Source organism: Tachysurus fulvidraco, chromosome 4 (genome assembly GCF_022655615.1).
Source record: "Tachysurus fulvidraco isolate hzauxx_2018 chromosome 4, HZAU_PFXX_2.0, whole genome shotgun sequence".
Classification (NCBI taxonomy): Eukaryota; Metazoa; Chordata; class Actinopteri; order Siluriformes; family Bagridae; genus Tachysurus; species Tachysurus fulvidraco.
The window spans coordinates 30,571,116-30,591,882 of NC_062521.1; the positions used below are offsets into that span (position 1 = coordinate 30,571,116).

General features: G+C 40.8%; 1 long non-coding RNA gene across 4 annotated transcripts; it reads right to left on the minus strand.

Annotated features, from left to right (window-relative positions):
* Positions 1–8,112: 8,112 nt before the first annotated feature.
* Positions 8,113–9,739, minus strand: LOC113646506. Of its 4 annotated transcripts, none has more exons than XR_003441464.2 (4): positions 9,513–9,672; positions 9,245–9,420; positions 8,621–8,813; positions 8,113–8,356 (listed from the first exon to the last, which is right to left on the minus strand). It is a non-coding gene; the product is annotated as an uncharacterized LOC113646506 (long non-coding RNA). The 4 variants fall into 4 exon arrangements; XR_003441463.2 differs by having other exon boundaries at positions 8,606–8,813; positions 9,513–9,671; XR_003441465.2 differs by lacking the exon at positions 8,621–8,813 and having other exon boundaries at positions 9,513–9,670.
* Between the last annotated feature and the right edge of the window lie 11,028 nt (positions 9,740–20,767).

Here is a 20,767-nt window from a genome sequence, read left to right on the forward strand (position 1 = left end):
AGCACTGTGGTGACTCAACAACTGGCAGACGACCTGAATGAGTTCTACTGCAGGTTTGAAAAAGCCCAATTCTCACCTTCCGTAACCCCCGAATCAGTCACACCTTCAATCCAGTTCAGTGAAGATGATGTGTGTCAGGTCTTCAGGAAGACCAAGAGAAGAAAGGCTCCAGGCCCAGACACTGTTTCACCAGCCTATCTGAAAGCCTGTGCTGATCAGCTGGCCCCCATCTTCACACATCACTGGAGCTGTGTGAAGTACCCTCATGCTTCAAAAGCTCCACCATCATCCCCGTCCCAAAGAAACCCAAAATCACCGAACTTAATGACTACAGACCTGTGACTAACATCTGTGGTCATGAAATCATTTGAAAGACTGGTTCTGGCTTATCTGAAGGACATCACGGGACCCTTACTGGACCCCTTGCAGTTTGCCTACAGAGCAAACAGGTCTGTGAATGATGCAGTCAACATGGGACTGCATTGTGTTCTGCAGCATCTAGACAGACCAGGGACTTATGTGAGGATCCTGTTTGTGGACTTTAGCTCTGCCTTTAACACAATCATCCCATCACTACTAGAGCCCAAATTAACCCAGCTCTCCGTGCCCTCCTCTGTCTGTCAGTGGATCACCAGCTTTCTGACAGACCGGCAGCAGCTTGTGCGACTGGGTAAACTCAAATCTAGCACCCGCACCGTCAGCACTGGCGCCCCCCAGGGCTGTGTTCTCTCCCCACTACTCTTCTCCCTGTACACAAATGACTGCACCTCTAATAACCCATCTGTCAAGCTCCTGAAGTTTGCAGACGACACCACACTGATCGGCCTCATCCAGGACGGTGACGAGTCTGCTTACAGACTGGAGGTTGAGCGGCTGGCTGTCTGGTGCAGCCTTAACAACCTGGAGCTGAACACACTCAATACAGTGGAGTTGATAGTGGACTTCAGGAAAGACCACCCTGCTCTTCCCCCACTAACTATCATGGACAGCATTGTCACAGCAGTGGAGTCATTCAGATTCCTGGGAACCACAATCTCCCAGGACCTGAAGTGGGACATTCACATTGACTCCATTGTGAAAAAGGCTCAGCAGAGGTTGTACTTCCTTCGTCAGCTGAAGAAGTTCAACCTGCCACAGGATTTGCTGAAACAGTTTTACACTGCCATGATCGAATCCATCCTCTGCACCTCGGTAACTGTTTGGTTCAGCTCAGCCACCAAATTCAATCTCAGAAGACTACAGAGGGTAGTCCGGACTGCTGAGCGAATAATTGGCACAACTCTCCCCACTCTCCAAGACCTGTACTCCTCCAGAGTGAGCAAAAGAGCAAAGAAAATCACTCTGGACCCCTCACATCCAGCACACTCCCTCTTTGAACTGTTACCATCTGGTCAGCGCTACAGAGCCCTGAGCTCCAGAACGACCAGACATAGGAACAGTTTCTTCCCTCAAGCAATCCATCTGATGAACAATTAACACCATGGAACACACAACTCCTAATATTTGCACTATGTATACCTCAATAGTACATTTCATACTTGCACTCTGTACATACATGCATACATATTGTCTGTACTGTTTACTTCAACTGCACACTTCACAATTGCATGTGTACATACAAATTGTATATATTGTATACTTATTTGCATATGTATATTTCATATGTTTATTTAAACTGCACATTTTCACACCTGTAAATGTGTACATGCATATGACATCCTGTTACACTGTGGAGATTATGTCACTAAAACAAATTCCTCGCATGTGTAAACATGCCTGGCAATAAAGCTGATTCTGATTCTGAGAGACTGGGATGTCTGTAGCAAAATCTACTACCAGATGCGACCAGGGACGACGAGGGATAGGTAGAGGATGACGTTTTCCACTGGGAAGATGTCATGGTGTTTTTGCCATTGCACAATCCTTGCACCCAATCATCAACGTTCTGATGTCCTGAGCCATGTTGGGCCACCAGAAGCGATGTTTAAGCAGTGAGATGGTTTGCTGTATGCCAGGGTGACCAGTACCTGGAGAGGTATGTGACTTAGTAATTAAGAGAATATGGTGAGGTAAAGGTACATACTTGTAACCTTCTGGGCAGCCCGGTGGAACATTTGGAGTTTCAGGAATCGTGTCCTCCGCGTTCCATTTGATGGGACAGAAGAAGGCTTGTGATGGCATGTGGTCACCTTCAGGAGAAATCATTCTATAAAGAGCATCAGCTTTGCAATTTTTATTTCCTGGAAGGTTAGCAATGACGAAATCGAAATGTGTAAAGAATAGAGCCCACCTGGCTTGTCTGGTGTTCATCCGTTTAGCTTCCTGTAGGTACTGGAGATTTTTATGATCCGTCAACATGGTGAAGGGATGCCGGGTGCCCTCGAGCCAATGTTGCCATTCTTTCAAAGCCAACTTAATGGTGAAGAGTTCATGGTCGCCGATGTTGTATTTCTTTTCTGCCGGATTAAACTTGTAAGAGAAGTAGGCACAGGGATGAAGATTAGGATTAGGTTTCCCCTGCTGCTGAGAAAGGATGGCTCCCACTCCAGTTGATGAAGCATCTACCTCCACAGTGAAAGGTCTTTCAGGGTCTGGATGGACTAGAACAGGTGCTTCACAAAAGGCTTGTTTTAGATGGTTAAATACCTGATAGTTTCTGCAGTCCATTCTAACAGTTTGGGTTCACCATTCAATGCGGACGTGAGAGGAGATACGATGCTGTTGAAGTTCTGGATTCTGGATTCTGAAGATCCATTATTGTAGATGGAGTTGGCCAGTTCTTAATAGCGTCAACTTTCCCCCATCCTTGCTGACACCCCTGTCTGAGACATAATATCCCAGAAACTGGATCTTGGTTTGGTGAAACTCACATTTTTCATCTTTCAGGAACAAGGAGTATTGACGCAGCCATTTCAGAACTTCCTTCACATGGTATAATTGTTCAGCAGGGTTACTGGAAAAAACAAGAATATAGTCAATGTATATCAACATGTACCGATTCAGCAGGTCTCAGAAGATAGCATGCATGAAGTCCTGAAAGATGGACGGGGTGTTGACCAAGTCATAGGGCATCATCAAATATTCCCAATGGCCAGTAGGGGTCACAAAAACTGTCTTCCATTTGTCTCCTTTTCCGATACGCATCAGATTGTATGCCCTGCATAGATCAAGCTTGGTGAAGAGCGCCGATGGGACGAGAGGAAGAGGATAGTGAAATTTCTTGCTGATTTGGTTCAGCCCTCTGTAGTCGATGCAGGCCACCATCCTTCTTTGAGAAGAAGAAAAAGGGAGATGCTGCAGGGGAAGGTGACTGTCGTATATATCCTTGGTCCAGCACTTCTTTGATGTACTTATTCATGGCCTCTTGCTCAGGGATAGTTAGGGAAAAGATCTTTCCTCTAGGCACTGGTTCACCTGGATGGAGATCAATCGCACAGTCCCAAGGCCGGTGAGGTGGTAATTTCGAAGCTTTCTTGGGACAAGAGACTGAAAGCTGTGTATTCTGGAAGGATAGATGATAGAAGTGCTGCATACCTTCATTGACACTGGAGGACGACACGGTTTGGGCATTTTCAGAAAACAATGTGGAAAACCGTGGTCACTCCAATGTTTTACTTCACCAGTGTCTCAAGAGAGATCAGGATGGTGTTGAATCAGCCAAGGTCTTCCTAGGATCATATTGGCATTTGAATTCTCCAGAACCAGAAGCATGATGTTGTCCTGGTGAAGGAATCCCACTGTCAGTGTGATAACACTGGTACAATGTTGGACTGAGGACCGGTTGAGAGGTTTGCCTGTTACAGATTGAACTCTTTGGGGTTTACGTTCCTTCATGATGTTGAGCCGGGTGCAGAGCTGGGCGGAGATGAAGTTTCCGGCTGACCCAGAGTCGAGCAAAGCTGACACTAACAGATAGGTTTGGACAAGACAACTAAACTTTGGTGGAGAGTTGAACCGTAATCACCAATGCTCTTGGAGGTCGGATGGGACATTCTCAGATTGCATGCCCATTTCTCGCAGAGTACAGACACAGGCCCTGGGTCAGCCATCGATGACGCTCTGACAATGAGATCCTGGTTGAATCGAGCTGCATGGGTTCTGCTCCTGGAGAGTGCAATTCTGGCAGGAGGAGCTGTGTGGGAGTATTTGAATTACAGTACAACATATGATTTTCCATTCGAATGGCTCCCTGAATGAAATTCTCCAAAACCATGGTGTCATCGAAGGCTGATAACTGCAGATGAAGTTCAGGTTTAAAGCCATTACGGTAGGTTGTCATCAGTGCTCGCTCATCCCAACTGCTAGCGGCCGCTAGCATGCGGAACTGCAGAGAATAGTTGGCCGCCGAAGATTTACCCTGTTTAATATGATAAAGTTTCTCACAAACAGTGATATCTTCAGCAGGAAAACCAAATACCTCTTGGAAATAGGCAGTGAATTCCTTAATGGAATACAAAAAGGAACCATCTTGATGCCAGATTGATTCGGCCCAACGGAGCGCCTTCCCGGTGAGTAGTGATATTATGAATGAAATCTTGCTGCGATCTGTGGGGAAACAAGATGGTTGCATTTCAAAGATTAGCGAGCATTGGAGGAGAAATCCCTTACATTCTTTGGCAACTCCAGAGTAGGGTGCTGGATTGTCCATGGGAATTGTGATGACAGTAGCACTGCTCGTTGCTGTGACCTGTGTGTGCAGCAGTTGTCCCGGTGTCTGTAGCAACTCCTGTCTCAGCATGTCGACCAGTCCTTGGTATGTTGTCCGAGTCCTGGGAAGACATAATATTTTGACGGTCCGGTCTTCTGTCAGGGACAGAAGACAACGGAGGCAGATATAAAATGAAATAACAGAGTTATTGAAAAGCAGAAGTGAATGAAGTGAGTGAGGGTGCAAACAAGGATATCTAGTTCCTTCGGTGGACAACAAACTCAATTAACTACTGATAGAAAAGAGAGAGTCAGGTTAGTAGACACAGCATCTAATAGTAGCTAAAATTTACGAGACCGGACAAAGTGTGTGTATGAGAGAGAGTCTTTTATGTGGTGAGGTAATGAGGGGTGCCAGGTGCCGGTGATGAGAACTCAGTTGGTGAGGAACAGGTTTGCTGTGTGAAGGGTGAACCTGGCAAATCCATGACACGTGAGACGGCATGTGAAAAGATTTAAAAAAAAAAAAAGTGTGCAAAACAGCACGGAAAACAGTTTGATGGATATATATATTTGTATCTGTTAATATATTGTTGTTTTTCCAGTCCTCTAGATGGCATTATTTCTATAGTTATAGTAGTTGTTTAGCTAGCTACTATGTGGCAAGAACATGTGCTTCTAGAATGGCAACAAGCACATGGTGGGGTGTTTCTCTCTCCCTCTAAAGTCATCCTACAGTCTGAAGCCCTTTGAGTGGCAATATGAGTAAATTTCTGTGTATAATAGCAATATTAGACATGATATACCAGATTATTGAAGTAAATTAGAATGCTATGGATGCTAATTTGTGTTAACGTGTTTCAACACGTTAACATGTTTTATTTTATATTGACTTTGATTTCTAATAATTTAAATACCTTTTTGTGTTTGTATCTTTTAGTTGCACACGTTTTTTTGCATGAAATCCTGGTCAAATACATCTGCCTGTTCCTTAGAGGAAGTGATGCAATAGAGAGCTGTAAATCTCTATATAGAACAAGGGGTTACATTGGGTGCAACAGTACAGAATTGGAAGTGTGTGTTTTTGGTGTAGGTCTGTGCAGTCCATACAGTTTGTGTGTGTGTGTGTGTGTTTGTGTTGTGTTCAGTACAGTTCAGTTAAGTTATTAAAGAGTCTGATGGCTTGTGGAAAGAAACTGTTACACAGTCTGGTCATTAGGGCCCGAATGGTTCGGTACCTTTTTCCAGACAGCAGGAGGGTGTGTGAGGGGTGTATGGGGACATCCACAATGCTGTCGGCTTTGTGGATGCAGTGTGTGGAGTAAATGTCCATGATAGCGGGAAAAGAGACTCCAATAGTCTTTTCAACTGTACTCACTATACGCTGCAGGGTCTTGTGATCCAAGATGGTGCAGTTCCCAAACCAGACAGTGATGCAGCTGCTCAGAATGCTCTCTGTAGCTCCCTCCAAGCACACACAGACACAAGCAGTTCTCCAACAACTGATTTATTTGAAGACTGGTCTCCAAATCCACCGTGAAAACTAAACAATATTAACAACAAAATAAAGTAATCACATTAACTTGACAAAAAGTGAAATCAAATACAAAGTGACATCTTACAAACATATAATACAGAGAATAAAGCAAATACCTCGTTGGCTGCATGCTATGAGAAAGAGAAAGCGTCTTTAATTCTTCCTTATGACCATTCAAGTCCTTTTTGACTGGAACAAACTTTATCGGAGCATACAAAATGTCCGTCCTTGCCGCTAGCCCTTAATGACTAGAAGTCTCACGTCAATTAATGCATTTAAGCACACTCTTACAGCGAGGCATTAAAATAAAAGTCCCACAACATACAATAAATTGAATAATACATAAAAGTCCAAACAACAGACACAGCTTATATTCAATGAAAATTATTATCAAAAGGTAACCAAATAAAATTACATTATAGGAGCAATTACACTCTCAATGGTCTCTCTGTCAGGATGGGGGGAGGGAGATGTGCCTTTCTCAGCCATTGTATGAAGTAGAGACGCTGCTGGGCTTTCTTGGTGATGGAGCTGGTGTTGAATGACGAGGTGAAGTTCTCTGCTAAATGAACACCAATAAATTTGGTGCTTCTGACGATCTCTACAGATGATCTGTCGGTGTTCAATGGAGAATTGTCACTCTGTGCTCTCCGGAAGTCAACAACCATCTCTTTGGTTTTATCAACATTGAGAGTCAGATTGTTGGCTCTACACCAGGCAGTGAGATTAGAGCATGGTAAAGTATCAAAATTTTATCAAAACAATCCTAGTGAGTCTGTTATGCTGCTGGTGTCTAGGATGATACTGAGGTCTGTTAGTATTGGTCAGGCGGACTTTCTTGAGCATGTAAATGACCTTTTCAAGAGCAGAGAAATCTGTGCTTTTATGTTGATCGCACACTATGGGACTGGGCATTGGAATCATGTTAACATCAATGATGACAAACTATTTCACTTTAATTTCAGTGTACTTGGTTTGTGGTTTGAAAGATAAAACAGCTTTTAGTTAAGTACAGCCTGAACTTGATGTGCTGACCATTTGTCAATCTGTTTGGACCTGAAGGTTATGGCTTAAGTTTTTACTCGGCAATGTCTGATAAACATGCGGATTGTTTCCACACTGGGCTTGTCAAGTGTTTGACCTTGCTCTGGCAGGTATTCTGAAGCAACATCCACTGCTTTGTTGGGTCTTAGCCAGTAGTCATATGGATTCTCATCCTCCTCAGGCAAGGTAGTGTAAACGCCAGTGAGGGGACAGGTAAGTAATAGTAAGTAAGTAAAAGGTTTGCATAGCAGGTTGTAGACAGAATTAGGACAGACGGTGTACAATTACTTCCTCAATGTGTTTGTTGGCACTCATGTTACACTTTTTGACAAATGTCTTCATTAGCTCTTCCCATTCTTCAATTTCAATTGTGTCAGAACCATCCCCTCTAAATGGAGGAGGCTCCTTGACTTTTCTGTGCTAAATAACTTGGTTTTGTGGCAGATTTACCATGTCTGAAGAGCTAGTAGTCTTATTAATGTCAATGCATTGTCCATTTTGAGTGTCAACGTCTAAACTATAGGGACTGAGACGAGACATAATGTTGTCTGCTAACTGTGGACCAATCTGATGAATGATTTAGCTCATTTGCTCTAACATATCAGGCACACCACGTTCAGCATTAGGTGCTGATGTGCTAACTTTTCTAAGCTTGTAGTTGACATTTGAAATTTGATTGTATGTCTTATGCATCACACTCTTTTGCAGTACACACCCTTCTTGTAGTGCCATGTCTACTATCACTATTGCCATTATAGGGGCTGTCAACTGAAAAGGGAACTGGTATAACTAACACCTCTGCCCACTGGACTAGGAGTGAATTGTTCAGGCAACCACCTATTGCTATTACATATTATGGTCAAAAAGTGTTCTACTAGTACATATACACTATACAAATTAATTTTAATAATGAGAGCAAAAAGTTCCATAAAATGAATAGAGATAAAACAGAGTCCCTCGATGAAAGGTTGTGACAGATGATAAGCTGATCAACTGAAGATGGATGCCTTTAGTATGCAGGAACACAGCGATCTCTAGTAACTTTCTTGAAGATGCGACCCACAGCAACACAGAGTCATCACAAAGTCATGTCACCAATGTGACAGTCTTGCATTGGTGGTCTGCATGCTGCACAGAGGAGATACATAGTGTGAAATAAGGTCAACTGCATGGCGAATTAGTCTGTTCTACATAAAACACATAATAAATTGTAATATAAACATCAAAACAACTCAATATAAAATAACACATTCGATGCCAAACACACATCAGCTGTTCCCTAACAAGTTCATGATTAAATATGTCCATGACAAAAGTTATTTACTTGGGTTGTACACTTTTAAACGGATAATTTTCAGCATGTTCATTATGACTTACCCACAGCATGGTTACCTCTGCTGTGGGCGGTCGGCGCTGTCCCCATTTATGCATCATTTAATATTTTTACCCTCTGTTACACACACTCTCGGACACTAAATCTAACCCAGAGTGCACACCAGGTGACGAGACTCCAACCAGGGGTAGGGTGTAGGGCTTGGTGAAGTAGGTCCATGAGAAGAAGCAATTAGACTAGGAACTCAGGGTGCTAATGTGGTAAACCGACAGCATTGAAGAAGGCATGATGGATCATAAAAAAAACAAAAGATATCTCAGGTACAGTGATGTGAGACCATTCAGTGCTTTATAATCCAGTAATAGAATGTTATAATCAATGCTAAATTTGACTGTGAGCCAATGCAACTGTAACACCTATTCCATTGATATTAGTTTAAGTATTACAATAAATGAAAGGACTCAGCAGACCAATTTTACTCATGAGTCAAGTGTATTAAAGACTTAACCTGCATATGCAAATCCTACACTACACCAACAATCCCCACACCAAGAATCCCACATTTTGCAATAATCCCCCCCCCTACAGTCTTTGGTTTGCTTTATCCTATGAACGTCTTCTTTGCATAGTATTCGTAAAACAATAAAGATCCATGGTCACCAAGTGAGTGATAGAAACAGTACTTTTACAGAATATTCCGATGTTTCACGACAACCATTCAGACAGAAAGAATGTCCGTATCGAACTTTGAAGTCCAACATTGTGGTTGTTTAGCAAATGATGTAACTCAACTTCTTCTTTCACACTTCTCAGATGTTTAAGCCAGTATTAAATCCAGCATGCTCCAAACACAAACCCTCTGCAAACAAAAAAGTCACATAAACAAAACCATAACCATGTGCCACAAACAACTTCTTATTTACACACTAAATATTATGGTCAGCTACTTACGATTGAGTCTAGAACTATTAAGTTCCTCAACCAGGGTAGAAAGGCCTAAACCACCATGAAGTAAGCTGCTCCAAAGGAGTTAGAGACTTACTTCCTGCCTGACTCCTTCTTGGTTACCTTAAATAGAGGTTTCCTGTATCAACTGGACAGATCGCCCCCTACTGCTCCGGTAGGTAATTACATAGCTGCATTAAGAGTACTCCTGGTACATTAGTAACAGGGAAACTGTTACATACCCCTCCCCTTACAAAAAATTATTTAAGCAGCTCCATAAAACTTCTTCATTTTCTCTACATGAAAAGTCTCAACTTGTTTTGTATCATCCAACATCAAAACCTGATAGTTAACATTGTTTAACTTTTTCAAAACCTTAGCTGGACCTTTCCATTTTGGTGCAAGTTTGGCCATATAAGGGTCTGAAGCCTGAGACAGAGGGTGAGTACCAAACTAAGTCTCCCTCTTCAAACGACTCAAGTTTCCTTCTTCTGTTAAAGTACTTTGCTTGCCGCTGTTGAGCTTGACTAGTCTTTTCTTTTACTCGTTCACACAGTTCTCTCTGCCTCTCCACAGTACTATAGGCCATATGATCAGGATTAGGTGGGTTTCGTATGAGCCCTTCCAAGGGTCCTTTTAGCTTGCGGCCTAATGCAATCTCTGCAGGCGTTAGTCCTGTTCTTTCTTGCCATGCTGTGTTAATGGCATACCGGAACTCGGCCATCCATCTATCCCATTGCCTATGATTGTCCTTAACAAATGAAGATATCATAGCCTTTAGAGTTTGGTTGGTTCTTTCTGTGATATTAGTTTGAGGATGATATGCAGTGGTTAACTTCTGAACAACTCCCCAACGCTTACATGTTTCATTTAGAAGTTGTGTTGTAAATTGTGGTCCACGGTTTGATACCAGATAAGTGGGCGTTCCCCAACGGGTAAATATCTCCTTAACCAGAATGTTAACAATGGATAAGATAGCAGTGATGTGTTCATATTTTCTGTTTCTGCAAGACTCTTCTCTGTTCTGGCACCAAGGTGGTGGAATGAACTTCCCCTAGAGGTCCGGACAGCTGAGTCACTGGCTATTTTCAAGCGGCGGTTGAAGACCTACTTATTCAGGAAACAATTCAAATAGCACTTATTTCCTTATCTTTTCCAAAAAAAAAAAAAAACCTTTGACACTTTTTCATTGTAACTTTGAACAAATGTTTTAAACTCATGGTATCTTAAGTATGTAACCTAGTGAACTAGCACTAATGTATTCAATGTTAGAGATTTAAGCACTTATGTACGTCGCTCTAGATAAGGGCGTCTGTCACATGCTGTAAATGTAAATGTTTCAATTTAGAACTAGATTCTTTAGCTGCTATATTCTGGACTAACTGGAGCTTGTTTATGCACCTACTGGCTACAGTGTCATGATACAATTTACAGCATCACTCTATATCCTATACCAGTACCATTTTTTGTCCTATACCAAAAACAAATTTATTTTATTAATGTGTGTCAGTATATTCTGAATAGTAAATAGCAAATAAATGTTTGCAAATATTAATGGATATTGGAGTATTAGTATTAAATATTTTTCTATTGTTGGATCATAAATGAAATCTTATTGTTTATATGTTTTTCTTTTGCTGCTGCAGGTGAACTCTAGTTATCTCACAGGTTGGCAGGATGGACAATGTGTTATTTTTAGACCAATTATGATGTCAAAGAGAACTGTAGAACATTTTGTCTTGTCCGTTTTCAGCAACATTGTGAAGCTGGGTTGGGTTTTGCCTTTACAGTTTCTGACTGCACCAATTGTTCAACCTTTGTGTAAAATGCTACCTTTGTAAATTAAAGACAACAAAGTGGCCTGTGGTGAATGAGTTTCTGTATTCAGCAAAGGTTTTATGATGTACACAGCTTGGATTTCTCACTCTGCAGCTTTTTAGCATCACCTGACTTTTAGGTTATTTTCTAAACCGAACAAAATGCAGACAGAATGTGCAGTCAAATAACAGGTGCAAATCTTTAGCAAGACAGGTAATTATCAAGCATTCCCATAGCGTCAGCCTTGACACAGCGTCGAGTTCCCTCAAAAGGGAACTGAATGTAGAGTCCAATCAAAGATGAGTTTGGCAAGGAAGAATACCAGTTAGTGGGATTATAAAAATGTTCCATAGTTTTGTGCTAAACACTTATGTCCTATTAAAAATGTATTGTTCTACTGAACCAACATCCTGACTGACAGATTACTGTTTGTCTCCGAATATTGCCAGAGTGTGCAGTTTGTGTTATGTCACCTCCTTTCTATGCAAGTGTTAATCATTAATATAAAGCCTGTTTTTCCTGCATATTAAACTTCTGCCACACCCATGTTACATTCACATGAAACAAGTTGGTGACATATGTACAGATTCTAAAGAAACTGATTTATGTGTAAATATACACTGGCAAGTATGAATTTTCTGTCACCCTCCATTATATTTTTCATTATAAGTATGATATTACTTTGTGAATTTTTTTATGTCCTTTAACTGTGGAATTACTGTATACATATGCTTGATGGGGTTTTACATCATACTTTAAAAGAATAAATTTTTTACTGTTTGCATATAAAGATGCAAGACTGTTGAATTGACATAATTGTAAAGGATGGTATTGTATTAGGTAGCATTATGACTCCAAGCGTATGACTCCAATAGGTCCAAACGTGTTCCAGCATGTCCCTACCTGCATTCTACTTTCATTTAAACAAGACAGCCAAATAACAAAAATCCCAACAGTGAGAACAAAATCTGATAATGATCTCGTTTTTTCTTCACTAAAAACAGTATGACTAAAGGCATTTAAAGATATTTTTCTGAATACAAAACGTTATAAATCAATATATCATATATATGATATATATACATTAGGGGTGTGCAAAGCAGCCGGTATTTGTATCTGTATTTGTATTTGTTGAGGTGGTAAAAGTATTTGTATTTGTATTCGAGTAAAATTCAAAATAGGCATAAAAATCCAGTTTTTTTTTGTGTTACACTTCTAATTTTCGTTATAGTTAAAGTATTCTTTAATTATATTCATTATAATAATTATGGATATGCAATATTGGTTGATGTTTTTGAACATGTAACAAGGAACATCATTGAAAAGAAAATAACATAACAGCCATTACCTCATCCATGGTTAAACCAACAATTAATAAAATACCATGTGAAAATTATGAACCCCACCACGACCCGTCCTTGTTGGAGGATGCTGAACAGACAGAATAAAAACAAATAATACTTCAAAGTTCTTCTTCTGAAAGAACTTCTTTCTGAATACACAGAATTCCAAGAACTAAACTTTATCAATCCCCTACTGGGAGATCTGGCAGAACAAAAGTTCTATTCTAATTAATACTAAAAGATACAGCAATGCTATTGTCAACTGTCAGTTTTTTTTATGTTTTATGTTTTTAATTCTTTTTTTTATTTATTTTTTTATGTTTTTAATTTTTTTTTTTAAAATGCAGCCTGTGTCAGTCACCTCTTTTAACCCCCACCCCCCGACTCCTGAACGTCACTCACTCACTCATGCGGGCTGCACTGCGGTCTCATGAGAAAACACAGCTTTTTGATATAAAGTTTTTTTTGTTCCCGAATACAAATTTCTTTTAAGTATTTGTTCGAAATAAGTATTCATAAAAAACACGCTACTTGTGCCTTTCCGAATACCGTATTCGGGTTCGGCTCCACCCCTAATATATATATATATATAGCTACTATATTATATTACATTGCTACTAAAATGTAGGTTAACAATCAGGAAAGGCAATAACTGTTTGCTTAATTCAGCATATCCTTTTAATATTGGAGAATGTGGCTGTTTGCAATGCAATGTTATACAAAGCCACTGTCTGACTGTTTGTTAAGCTAAGACACTCCTTAAAAACAAACAAACAAATAAGCATGAAATGGTTAAAAGGCCAAAAGTTGGTTGCTATGCTACCCCAAATTCTCAATCATAATAAAGCTCTTGATCAATAATAAATAATTAACATACGATTTCATTGACACCAATTCACATAATGCTGATTAATGCCAAATAAATATCAGATGTTTCCTTACTTCATAATAAGTATTGGTCGGTACAAAAATGGTGGAAAAATCATGCATATGACCATAGGCCATGATCAAATAAGAAATATCAAAGATAAAACCCCTGTCAGCTGTCCACCTATAGGCCGATATCAAACCACTGGGGAAATAAAAACAGACTAGGAGCAAAGATTTCAATGGACTACTAGTCACCATCTTCCTGAATAGATCATGTACACCTGTTGAATCATGTCAAGTAATTTTGTAAGCATCTGTCAGTGAATCAAAATCTTATCAGGATCAAGAGTTCTATTGAATCTCTCAAATGTGTCGTTGCCCTGTGGATAACAGGGACTGGTGGGAATCCTTGTGTTCTCAGTCAGCTTGCACCCTTCACCACTGAACTCTCAGAATTGTGGCCTTGATCTGCATGTAGTCCAAATCAACAATAATTTTCTTCCATAGAAACTTTGCCACTGTTACACCCTTCTGGGGCCTCATTTATAAAGCGTGCGTATGAACAAAATGGGGCTGGATATGTATGTACGCCAGTTCCCAAGCAAAGGTTGTGTTCTATAAAAAAACGGAGGTGACAGCATGCAAGGAAAAACTCCCAGAGATGATATGAAGATGAAAACCTTCAGAGGAACCAGGCTCAGAAGGGAACCCATCCTCATTTGGGTGACACTAGACAGTAAATAATGTAAATGTAAATAATGTCCTTTCTACAACAGTTTATACTAAAAAAAAACAACAAAAAAACAAGCAGACAATTAAAACAACAGAAAGCAACCCTATCACTAGCCAAAACTCACAGGCCAAGTCCACTCAGACTGCCCCCATGCTACCTCTAATAAATGGGTTTTTAACAAGGCCTTAAACACACCCAGCAACTTTTCTTATCTGACTTAGTGCGGAAGGTCATTCCATAGTACAGGACTCTTGAAAAATATGGTGGTGCCAAATTATGTAGTGCTTTAAAAACCAGCACAATAATATTGTAATGTACTCTATACTGGATTGGCAGCCAATTCAAGGATCTCAATGAAAGTGTAACATGATCCATTTTCTTGGCTGACTTAATTATTCTGTATATTTTGCAAGTGTGCCAGAGATTTTTTATCAATCCCCACATAGAGAGAATTACAATAGTCCATTCTAGAAAAAACAACCGCAGAGATTGCTTTCTCAAGGTCTGTACTAGATAGAAATGGTTTGTTTTTCAAGAGCCATTAACGAATGGATTTAACCACAGAATTTATTTGCTTATCCATTTTTAACTCAGAATCCAAGATAAACACAAGGCTTTTAACCATCTCAGAGCTGGCAACTGACAAGGAGGTATCTATTAGTCGCTTGGACACTGAGTGGGCATCAGGACCGAAAACTATAACCTCAGTTTTTTCCTCATTTAATTTTAAAAAGTTAGCTGCCAACCAGTCTTTCACCTCCTGCATACATGTTAATAGATTGACAAAATAATCACAGTTTGACTGTTTTACCAAAAAATAGATCTGTACCTCATCCGCATAGCAGTGAAAAGACATGTTGTATTTCTGAAAGATTGAGCCAAGAGGTAGCATATATAAAGAGAATAAAACAGGAGCTAAAATCTTTTACACACACCAAAAAAGATCTATCAGCAAGATAAGATTTAAACCACTTTAAGACATTCCCATTTAGGCCAACCCAAGATTCCAAACACTGGATTAGAATATTGTGATCCACCATATCGAATGCAGCACCGAGATCTAGGAGAATCAAAACCAAATTTCCCTCTCTGTCCAGAGTCAAAAGGATGTCATTAAGCACTTTCACCAGTGCTGTCTCAGTGCTGTGCCTTGTCTTAAAGCCAGATTGACAGACTTCAGTTATGGAGTTCAACCACAGATGGTCTTGGAGTTGCTTAAAAGCAACTCTTTCTAACACCTTTGCTAGAAATGGCAGATTAGAAATCGGCCTGAAATTATTTGGGTCATCCATAGCAAGGTTTGGACATTTTAACAGATGAGTCACAACAGCTTGTTTAAAATCAAATGGACATATGCCCTGGCTAAGGCATTTGTTAATTAAGTTCAGGATATTATCACCCATGCTATCCACAATCTGCTTAAAGAGCCTCGGTGGCATGACTTCGTCTTTTGCAGAGGAAGGTTTTAGATGTGCAATAATGTCTGATAGAGTAGCTAGAGTCGTAGGGTGAAAGTCACTCCACACCCTAGAGCGAGTCCTAGATAATGTAGAGGGAACATCAGCCCCTGCTTGTGGTATAAGGCCATGGAGGTTCTCAATCTTCCCTTTGAAAAATTTTTTTAAACTCTTCATAGTTGATAATAAAGGAGTCCGGGTGCATAATTTGGACAGGATTCATAGCCGCATTAATAGTGTCAAATAACACTTTAGGATTATTAGCATTTTCTAAAATAGTTTCTGAATAAAATTTGTGTTTAGCATCCTTAAATGACTTCTGAAATGTAACCAGAGATTCACTAAACATGTCGTAGTGCACTTGACTTTTTGATTTTCTCCATCTCCTCTCCACCTGCCTCGCCAGTCGTCTCTAAGTGCGAATGCCAGCATTTACCCATGGCAGGGAAGTATGTCTAATATGTTTAACTGTGAGTGGAGCAACAACATCAAGAATCTCAGAGCAGATGGATTTGGAGTTCCCAAGGATTAAAAAACGATCTAACTGTGTTGTCAGTCTTCCTAAGAGGTCTGAGAATTCAGTAATAAAGTCTTTGTTTACCTGGGGGGGGGGGGGGGACACAAGTGCAATGGTAACAGGATTGGCTGACATAATCTGAACCACTTGGAGCTCGAAGCTGTTAAAAGGGGCAAAAGTTATTTGTCGACATTTAAACTCATCCTCAAAAATAGTCATAATGCCGCCTCCACACGCGGTTTTTCGTGGTGAGTTGAAGTACAAACAGCTGTGCGGTAAGAGTTCTGACATCGGTGAGACATCTCCTACCTTCAACCACATCTCAGCCAAAAACAAGAAGTCCAGTTTGTTTTTCACCATAAAGTCGTTCAGGATGTAGGTTTTGTTACCAACCGCCTGTACATTAAGTAGCGACATGTTTATTTGAGCTTCGTCACTGGTCGCCCGCTGCTCACAGCATAGGGCATATCTTGTGTACATACGAACAACTGCGGTGCAGCCATTTGTGGTCACTTTTTCGGGGACAGCCGGCACAAGCCAACTACCCGCCGCTTTCCACAATGTCCAAGTGAGAGTTCGGCCCTTCGTTTCAACCGGAGTTCGTCTGAAGTCCTCTTGCAGATCTCGAGATCCCGCTTTAGTCTGGTTATAATTCCATCACGCTTCCCACACTTTCTGCCGCTTCTGCATCATTTAGCGACAAAGGGAAGTCACCATAGGCAGGATGGAATATCTTCCAGCAGTGGTGGTTGAGGAAAATACGAACCATTTTCTTCATTTTTAAAGAAGGACTCAACAGAAGCTTTGATCGATAAAAGCTGGGAACGGTCGTATACCTGCAAAGAGGAGGTATGTTTAAACAGACCCATTATTAACAGTAGCATAACTAATAAAACAGTGAAAGACAACGCAACAGGTAGATGGCATGCCACATACACCGGCGCCATCTTGCCGGTGTATGTGGCATGCCGAATGTGGAATAAACCAACCATCAAAATTATTAACAGTCCATTGACAACAAAGATGTAGCAGTTTCTAAACTCTCACACTGTAGTGTGTTCAAGTCGGACGTAGTCCAGTTTATTGTCCAGGGAGCAAACATTTGAAACAGACACCCACCCGCTTACTGCACTTCCGCTTCTTCAAGCACCGCTTTTGGCATCCCTTCTCCTTTTCATCAGTATCATGCAATGCCAATGACTGGATTCAAAACCAAAACTAAGGGCAGGAAGGAAATCGAGAGCACTAGGTTAGCAGTGAGGACCATTTTGGTGAAGAGTGTCCTTCAACAAACAGTGGGCTTAGATAGTGAGGGAGAGCAGAAAATGGTGTACAACCCAGAAGTTCTACAACCGAGATGTGCACCAACCAGGATGTGGCCACTGCAAACTCAAAAGTGTGCGTCAGCTGATCACCAATGGCATAGTTACGTTCAGCTGGAGTCAGACAGCCACTCTCTGACAGCCATAATTTGAACCTGATACATCTGGATGCTGCCTACCAAGAGGACAAAGTTGCATTTCTCCACCTTTACAAACAGAAGGTTCTCCAGCAAGTGACAAAGCATGGTTTGGATGTGTTGTTGATGCTCTTCCAGAGAGCTGAAGAATATGAGAATGTCCTCTAACCAAACGAAGATATACCGATTCAGCATCTCCCACAACACAGGCCTTTGCTTTGACTTGCGCTCTGTGCTTTGCACTTTTGCTTTTTCACTTTTATCTTTTGATTTAACTACCAGCAGTTCAGCACAGTGCTCAAATTAAACAATTTGGGCACTCACACTAAAACTACAAATTCCTGGAATTATATTGACATTTGGAATATTCAACAACTTGGGGAATTTGTCATAGCAGTCTACCAGTCTGCTATTCCTGGCAGTTTACAGTCCTAAATCAGGACAACACAGCTGCCTACACTCAAACAGAAGAGAAAATGCCTTCTTTTGGATCTCAATCCACCTGCTGCTCAAACTGCCACAGACTTCTACAAAAGATTGCAGTTCTCGAAACAAAGTTACTTGTGGTGCTTCATCTTGGTCCCTCTCAACATAAAGCTGGTGAGTCCTGTGCTTCTAAACCTAATGCTTCTAAACAGGTCATAGTGAGCTCAGAGAAATTTTAAGTAATTGAGGACATAAACCGATGGCATAAACATTTACATTTACAGCATTTGGCAGACGCCCTTATCCAGAGCGACGTACATAAGTGCTTAAATCTCTAACACTGAATACATTAATGCTGGTTCACTAGGTTACATACTTAAGATACCACGAGTTTAAAACATTTGTTCAAAGTTACAAAGGTTTTTTTTTTTTTTTTTTTTTTTTTTTAATGCAAAGGATAAGGAAAGTGCTAGTTGAAGTGCTTCCTGAATAAGTAGGTCTTCAACCGCCGCTTGAAAATAGCCAGTGACTCGGCTGTCCGGACCTCTATGGGAAGTTCATTCCACCACCTTGGTGCCAGTACAGAGAAGAGTCTTGTAGTATACTTGCCTCTTACCCTGAGAGATGGTGGAACCAGTCGAGCAGTGCTGGTAGATCGGAGGTTACGGGGTGCAGTGCGAGGAATGATGAGGGCTTTGAGGTAAGAGGGGGCTGGTCTATTTTTGGCTTTGTAGGCCAGCATCAGTGTTTTGAACCGGATGCGTGCAGCTACCGGAAGCCAGTGGAGGGATCGCAGCAGCGGGGTGGTATGCGAGAACTTTGGCAGGTTGAAAACAAGCCGGGCAGCTGCATTTTGGATCATTTGCAGAGGACGGATTGCGTTCATAGGTAGACCTGCCAGCAGTGCATTGCAGTAATCAAGTCTAGAAATGACAAGAGACTGAACAAGTACCTGGGCAGTCTGTGTGGACAAAAATGGCCGAATCCTTCTAATGTTGTAGAGAAGAAACCGACATGAGCGAGTCACATTTGCAACATGAGAGGAAAAGGACAGTTGATTGTCCATGGTTACCCCAAGGTTGCGAGCTGTGCAGGGACAGGGTGCGAGACCCAAAGGTGCTGCATTAGCATCATTTACCCCAGATATGGGTTCAACTCGAGTAGCTAACATTGGTATTCCACCACCCCTGTGCAGCTTGAAAATAGATTTGGAGCACTAGGGAGTTTGGGTGAAGAATCCCCAAATGTAAATGGACACAGATCACATCAGCCAGTAGCTAACAGAGCTAACAGATGCTCAATATCATACAGGCCGCGGCGCTCCACTCAGACAGCAGCCGAGCCAAGCACGCTGATAGTAAGTGACTCTATTATCAGAAACATTGGAAGCAAGGCTAAATGTACATACTGTTTTCCTCGGGCAACGGTTTCTAATGTTATCAAGGAACTTTGCAACATTCTGATGAAACATTAGTCTCTCAGTCGGATTGTCATACATGTGGGAAAGAATGATATTTGGAAAGAGCACTAAGGCTACTAAGTTTAAATTCATGGCTGCAAAAAACCTGCACCATGAGAGGACTGAATTACATTGACAATTTTAATATCTTCTGGAGTCAAAGGCAACTTTTTAACACAGATGGTATCCACCCAAACAAACCTAGGTGCTAGGTTGCTTAAAGACAATATCTTTTTCTTCCTTCATCATTTTTCTTCCTTCATCATCTTTTTCTTCCTTCATCATATCCACCTGATGAACAATTAACACCATGGAACACACAACACATAATATTTGCACTATGTATACCACAATTGCACATTTCATACTTGCACTCTGTACATACATGCATACATATTGTCTGTACTGTTTACTTCAACTGCACATTTCACAACTGCACATGTGTACATACAAATTGCATATATTGTATACTATTTGCATATGTATATTTCATGCTTATTTAAATGTAAATGTAAATGTGTACATACAATTTCATCTATACTACATATGTCATTCTGTTACACTGTGGAGATTTTGTCACTAAAACAAATTCCTCGCATGTGAAAACATGCCTAGCAATAAAGCTGATTCTGATTCTGATTATGATCTTAAATGATTTTGGCTCTTTTTCAGGATACAAACTTAATCTTCATAAGAGTGAGTGTTATCCGATAAACAATACCGCTCTACAGCTTCAGCATCTGGATCTGCCATTCAAATTCTGTTCAGGCTTTAAATACCTTGGTATTACGGTGACCCGTTCCTTACCCAAACTTTTCCATGCCAATCATGCTCTGCTTGTGGCAGACATGAAGTCGGATTTTCAGAGGTGGAGCAATCTACCTCTGTCTTTAACGGGAAAAATCAATGCAGTTAAAATGAACGTTCTGCCCAAGTTTCTTTATTTTTTTCAATTGCTTCCATTATTTTTACCTAAGTATTTTTTGATTTTTTAGATAGAATCATTACTTCTTTTCTTTGGGGTGGAAAACCTCCCAGAATCTGTAGGACTCTATTGCAGAGATGTAGGCTCAGTGGTAGGCTTGCGTTGCCAAATTTTCAAATATGTTACTGGGCTGCACATATAAAAAACTAAACTCCTGGATCAATTTAACGGAATACTCTTGGTGCAATCTAGAG